Below are 7,832 nucleotides of genomic sequence, written 5' to 3' on the forward strand. Positions count from 1 at the left end.
TCTCGCTCTTTCGAATGGAGCGTTGGCGTGGAGATTTTACGCGCGACACGACGACGTGTCGCACGAGAACGCATCGTCCCAGCTTGAATTTGGAGCAATTGCGTTCGTGATGACAGTTAGGATTTCTTCCTAACGATTAGAGTCTTTTTTTTTTATAAAATTATGTTAATATTAGGTTAATAAAAAGTAAGTTACGAGTGGAGGGTTTTGGTATGGGAGTAGTAATTAATTAATAGTAGTAATTAATATTGAAATTAAGTAGTTTCTGTAGTCATTCTCATAGTAACTTCGGTAATTTAGTGTTTCTGTTGCAATTATAGTTCGGCGAATTTGCTCTGACGGATTTTGATGGCTGCGATTGAATGACAAGTTGGTTGACATATAATCAAGCAAACAGTTAAGAATTTCGACAATTTACTTTGATATATTTTTAGTTATTATTTAATTATTAAAGCTTTAAAAATCTTTGATAAAAATGAAATTTGGATGCTACGATTGAACGAGTTTTCATACCAGACGTTTGAATGGAATTGTTAATGTAAGTTCAGGAAGGGATAGGTATAATCGACGATGCAGTTAGGCCAATAATAGTGTGGGAGATTGCCCTAATGTTGTCTATTACGTTACGTGCGACCCATTGTTTTCTCAAGTTGTCGGCTGCCTGTGCAGACTTGCTACCAATGAATTAGGTGACGAATGTAAGCAGTGTGATCGTCAAAATAAAACTAATGTGTCTTCTTCTTTGCCAATTTTCCTCGTTTTTTTAAAACGAACCAATTAAATGAATTTCATTTGTTAATTCAATTGCTCTTAATTTTATTCCCCAAAATCAGTCTCGAAACTCATCAGACTCGTACGTATACCTTTCACAAAAATTCTACATTTTTCACAAAATATGCTCCGCGGAAACCTGCTACTGCAGTTAAACAAACTCAAACAAATATATCTTTAAAAATGACCAAAAAGTTCAAAACCTCCCAAAATTTTCTTTCGACTTTCTAACCAGAAATTGTTCATTGAAGTTAATTTTCGTATCATCCTACGATCTCGTCGTTCACTTTGCTCCAGCAAAATCTCATCTCATCTTTTTCTATTTGGCGTTCCACGGAAATGGCCTTCTCAAACGCATTTGTGGTTGACTTTTTCTCGAGTTCGCTGGTACAAATCATCTAGACTCCTACGAACGCGGGCTCGGCCAAGTTTAGCAGTAGACATCCCCCAATTTCGTGCATACGCGCCATGAATTCGAGCCTTCTAAAATCGTACGAGGCGGCTGGTCGCGACAATCGACGACGATCGCGCGAAATGCGAACGAGTTCGCTTTCACGTGCGATCGACGGGCCGAAGGACTCGTTCGATAACGAGGCCTCGATAATTTGGCTCTTGAAGCTCTCGTCGATGCAGTACAGTCAACGTTGAAAGTATATGCATATTTTTGTACTTCCAAATCAAAAGATCTATCGGACACTTTAAGATCGCATGCTACGAATTAAATGCGAAACTGTTTTCTATGTGCTTTGTAGATAACCAAAGCTCTTCTTTTCTTAATCAAATTTGAATTAAATTGAAATTTTACATTTTCAGATAGAAACTTCATTTAACGAAGCGTCATTTCGATCTTAGTTGAATTACAATTTGAAATTTTCTGTATTCGTTATACAGCTGTAATTAAAATTGTTCCCTTCTTTGTTAAATTTTTTTTATAATTTTCAATAATTCTCTTTTGCAAAATTTTATATTAAATTTGTATACAGAGCGAAGAAAGTATATATATAATTTTCTTTACAAAAATGGGCGTGACCCTCGATTCTTTAAAACGACTCCGCTTCTGGAGCAGACAGATTACATCATGTGATGTAATATTCAAAATCATTTTATTTTCGGTACCAAAAATGTTTATCTAGTTGTTACTATTTTTAAGCTTGATCCACTTGCCGGTGAAATTTTGCATATTGGATATTAATTTTGTCATGGTTAGATCGAAGTATTCCCTTCATTAAAATGGTAAAAGACTCGATACTTTTAACAGTGAAATTAATTGTGTTTAGAATGAAACAAGAGTAGCTTGTTTTCGTTCGACTGATTCTATTTCACGCTGATTCTCTATGGATGAAATCCAGAAACGTGGAAACAGACCTCTTTGCCTGTTGTCTCTTCGTTAAGCATCGATTATGTTTAATTAGATCCCTTTATTTCATCTTTTTATTTAATCAGCGTGAATCGATACCTCTCTGTATGAAAAGCTCAACGATATAAATCGGTTGCTTCGTTTTCTGAACTCTCAGGACGCAAATTGCCAAAAAAACAATAATCAGATCACGCATCTGCTAATCGTAGTATTACAATGACCTGAACATGTGATTAGAACATTTAATTACAAAATACGATTGAAACGTTGGTTATAATTTAGAACTAACTACGATTGGAATTTAACATCGATATCCAAGCAGCTATTTTTTATAATTTTCACGCACACTACAACGCGCAGGTTCGTTATCATATTTCAAGGCAACTAAAATTCCAATCGTGGCATCCCGAACATATTTTGATCATACTGTTATCGTTATCTTAAGCATAAAAGCGAACAAAAATCAACTTCCACGAAATTTGCTCAGAACCTTAGCCAAACAACAGACCTTAGTCGAATTCTTGCAAAAGCATCGGAGCAAACACGTATACCCATATGTATACTATAAACGACTATAATTAAAATAGCATTGTGCGACGAAAATAAATATACAGCGTGTACAAAAAGTATTTGCTCGTATTCTTATTTTCCGATGCAGATTTTCTTAACAGATGCTACATTTCTTTTTTACAGTATCAATTTATCGCATGAGATATTCTTGAATTTAAGTAATTGGTATATAAATACTATAATAAATGCAAATACACTGACGAAACATGACGAAAAATAAATACACAGCGTCTATAAAAAGTATTTGCACGTATTCTCATTTTCCAATGAAGATTTTCTTAACAGATGCTACATTTCGTTTTTATAATATCAATTCATCTCATGAAATATTCTTGAACTTAATTAATTGGTATATAAATGCTACAATAAATGCAAATACACTGACGAAACATGACGAAAAATAAATACACAGCGTCTATAAAAAGTATTTGCACGTATTCTCATTTTCAATGAAGATTTTCTTAACAGATGCTACATTTCGTTTTTATAATATCAATTCATCTCATGAAATATTCTTGAACTTAATTAATTGGTATATAAATGCTACAATAAATGCAAATACACTGACGAAACATGACGAAAAATAAATACACAGCGTCTATAAAAAGTATTTGCACGTATTCTCATGTTCCGATGAAGATTTTCTTAACAGATGCTACATTTCGTTTTCACAGTATCAATTCATCTCATGAAATATTCTTGAACATAATTAATTGGTATATAAATGCTATAATAAATGTAAATACACTGTGACGAAACATGACGATGTTTCTATTTCACCAAAAATCGACATTAATTTCGCCGTACGTACGTAACTTCGCGTTCTTAACAATTAAACATTTTTGGCTAGAAATTTTTTTCTTTTCATTAAGATCAACGAATTTCAAGTTCCGTCATTCGTATCGACTTAGATTTGGTAGATCCAAGATTAAACATTAAACAACGAATTTTATAACATCCTCGACGTAACGACCGGCTCGTCGCCCATGGTAAATTACACAATCTTCCTGATAGAACAGATCGCCACGGACGAATAAGGCCTGTCGAAGGCCAGTCTGTCGAATGTTTCCAACCCGATACTTGTTCTCTTTGCCGCCCTGTGTTCGGCCATAAATTAAAACGCGACAATGAAACGATTTATCGTCGAACGAGCAACGTACGTGCCAGATGAGCCATTAGCTCGGATCGAAGGTTTACGTTGGTCGAAGCAACATCGACGCACATAAATTTGTTCCTTCGTTCGAAACGATATTGCTGCTTCTCTAGAATTTCATTTCGATAATATCGTCTGCGGCCAATTTATCTCCTAATTGTTCATTAGTCGCTGCGTTTGCGCGACGAACGCCCGGAAAAATCTTGTCCAACCGTTATAGCGTTTCGCATCCCGAAGAATCGGAGCGAGACAAACGCGTGCAATACGCGTTCAAGATACGCGTTTTAGCAACGTAATAGTTGGCACAATGTTCGTCTAGGATTTTTTAGATTTAGACGCGTTTTAGATTAGTAATATCGATGTTGTTTAAATTATAGCGATAGGATTTATTTAAATCGTTGTTTAAATTATAATTATTTGAATAATTTACTAATAATTGGATTTGCTAATATCAGTCGTGGAACGAATAAGAAACGTAGCTTGATAATTTTCTTTCGTAATATTTCGAGTAGGAAAGGTGATGATTCTTCTTCGCTAAGAAAAGCAACCAATTAATTAGGCAATGGAATAATTAATTCGGGTATGTGTCTGATCAGCAGTTAGAATCACTTGGCCACAGGTAACGTTTAAATTACGATTATTTGAATAGAATTAAAGAATTCGGATCTAGTGCTATTAGTGGAGAAAGGATAAATTAAAAACGTAGATCGACAATTTTCTTTCGTGACGTTCGAACAAGAAAAAGTGACGTTACCTTTACCATACCCCTCTGTAAAAGGTCTGTAAAATTAATTAGCGAATGATCAGAGTATTTGTTTAAACTTCAGTTGATATTTATTGATCACAGATAACGTTAATCCACGAACGATATTAAAAAATGACGTCCAAAGTAATATTTCTTTTTTTAATTGTTCGATCCTTTTATAAAATATATCGATAAGAAGGAAAAGTAAAGATGGTGAAAATTAAGAATCTCCAAGAACAAGAAAAAAGATTCATTACTTTAAGTTTAAAAGTTTAGGTTTAAAAATGTCACAGAATCATCGATCGAATCGACGACAAAGAGACTCTTATCGAAGTAAACATTTGAGAAACGCAGATTGACGATCAATTAGAGGACAGTGGCAGAGGAAACGATCGGATTAACAGTAACCTTTACTTAAACCGACAGTGGAGGCGCGAGTTGCGGGTCAGATGCTGTCGCGCGAGCGTGTAATTCAGACATTATGCTGAGCAAGAATCGTGTACAGTGTACAATGCGTTCGGTTTCATGTTACGAGGTGAGAGAAGAACACGCACGCACAACGAAAACGTACGATCTTTTGCAATCGCAACGCGACAGAATCCGCACTGGCTCGTTTAATTGCCTGAATATTACAAAGTCATTCTTCCTCTGTGTATTTCGTTAAAAAAAGTATATAACAGCAGTCACGAGTTTCTGATTATTTTTTTCTATTTACACAGCTGTACTATTCAACAATAAGAGAAAGATGGTAATTGAATAGAACAGAAAAGATCAAGACGAGTTTCTTAGAATAATCAGCGATATACTTTGCTGCTTTTGCACAAAATGTAGTAAACACGAACGAAGCATTAGCTGTAGCGTAAAGTATTATTATTTCAAATATTAAAACCAGAATTATCAGGATGTAATTTTTCATAGAAATCCTGTAATTTCAGAATGCTATTTTGACAGATTTGAATGGCTTTTTGAGAGTTGATTATATATGTTCTTTCATGCAAGTATCTTTCGTCTTAATTTCTCTGTTATAAATACTTTAGTCGATATATTACAAATTGATGCTTTAAAACATACCCAGTGCCTTTTTTTGATCTAGTTGAGCGATACACTGAATCTTCTACTAACTTTCCTAACAGATTTCTAATTTCATTTTTCGTTTAAGTCTACCACTAACTTTCCTATTATGTTTAATTAATATCTAATTAACAATAATTCCAATATAAAGTTATTGCTACAGACATCAATGATAATCTCTTTTGTCTTCATGGATTTTTGACTAAATCTAAGTAAAGGCTTTCCTAAAGTAACAGAGTTTTAATTCCATTTTTCGTTTAAGTCTACCACTAACTTTCCTATTATTTTTAACTAATATCTAATTAACAATAATTCCAATATAAAGTTATTGCTACAGACATCAATGATAATCTCCTTTGTCTTCATGGATTTTTGACTAAATCTAAGTAAAGACTCTCCTAAGGTAGCAGAGTTTAAGTCTACCACTAACTTTCCTATTATTTCGTTATTGCTACAGACATCAATGATAATCCATGGATTTTTGACTAAATCTAAGTAAAGGCTCCTATTTTTAATTTTTAACTAATATCTAATTAACAATAATTCTAATATAAAGTTATTGCTACAGACATCAATGATAATCTTCTTTGTCTTCATGGATTTTTGACTAAATCTAAGTAAAGGCTCTCTTAAGGCAACAGAGTTTTAATTTCATTTCATTTCGTTTAAGTCTTAAGACTTTAGCAGGTAATTAATATCTGTACATAATGGCATAATTCGTTCGAATAACTTTGATATTTCCATTCTTTGTATCTTTACGTGAAGATCGAGTAGACGACTTGGATTCTGTTTCGTTTATTTCTGGCCTTCAGGATATGTAACTCGTTAAGTGTTACATCTAACGTCAGGATGCCAGAAACTGGCAGTCAAAATCAGAAATATGTTCAAAATATTCGAGAAACGTTATTACCTTGCTTCTCGTTTCCACTCGTTCTTGAAATTGACTCGTTGATGGATACGAGCATTTTGCTACGAAGAATAGATTATAGTTTCTTAGATACAGATTAAGAATATTAATTAAAATAATAGACATATTTGTCTTTGTACACATTTAACGAGTGTATAACTTTTAATACAAACATAGAAAATATCTGTATCATTCTACAAAATTATATGATCTTTATCGTTAAAAATATTGGAGCCAAGTCATCGAAACTAAGTAGTACAAGTTGTATTTGCACCGTTGCGCTTAACAAAATTACATAGATAGCTTTTATTGCGACCACTCAACCACATACTTCTCCTAACAAGTGGATTTTTTTATCTCTGTGCAGAAAGCTATGTTACAGGTCGCTTCAATTTCTATCGTAGTATCAAATTGATCGTATATAGCTAAGAACAATCTGCATTGCAAATGTAGTAAAGATCTGGAAATTATAGCTCATAAATTGATCGATAGGAAATAAAGAAATCTGTTTCTTGATGTTACATATGAACAGTGCGATTAATCGTATATATTTATCTAGCTGTATTCGTTAACGAATATATTTGTATCAATCAACTCGAAGGAAATATGTACTGTGGAACGAAAATATTTTGTTTCTCAGAATTGCTTTAACGTTAGTTCATACAGTGAATCATATGTATAACAGTTACGTATTCTGATATAAAGCAACTGAAACGCGTGGGTCATGTAACCGATTAAATCAGTCGATCAAAAATGTGACCAGAAATACCTCGAGAAATACTAAAAATATTTGACAAAGGAAAGGACAATTTTTAATTGCACGCAATCGCAATAATGTTCCAAAAGAATCACAATTTTTGCAGAAAGATGGCTGTCAAATTACAGTGTATGCTACGATACTTAAATTTAATTGATATACTGAATTAAAATACTACGCGGGGAATGGTATTATTTTAGAAAATGTCACTAAAAGGTAATTTGAGAATACGCAGATTAATGCAAGCTATGATTCATTTATGCAGTATTCGGTTGATATAAAAAAAGAAAGAAATTCAAAGGATAAGAAAATCCGCTAAACGGATGAATCATCGAGAAAAATTTAGTATTAGAAAAAATGGAGCTGTACCATTTGCAACGCGCTTCAAGCAAACTGTATACGGTAAGTAGAATGAAAACTTTTGAAAAATTCCAAATAATCAAACGAATGAGAACTTGATGTAAGAAATAGCAAATTTCTATCGATTGAATCGCCACGAGG

Source organism: Bombus vosnesenskii, unplaced genomic scaffold (assembly GCF_011952255.1).
Source record: "Bombus vosnesenskii isolate JDL3184/JDL3185 unplaced genomic scaffold, Bvos_JDL3184-5_v1.1 scf7180000016263, whole genome shotgun sequence".
Classification (NCBI taxonomy): Eukaryota; Metazoa; Arthropoda; class Insecta; order Hymenoptera; family Apidae; genus Bombus; species Bombus vosnesenskii.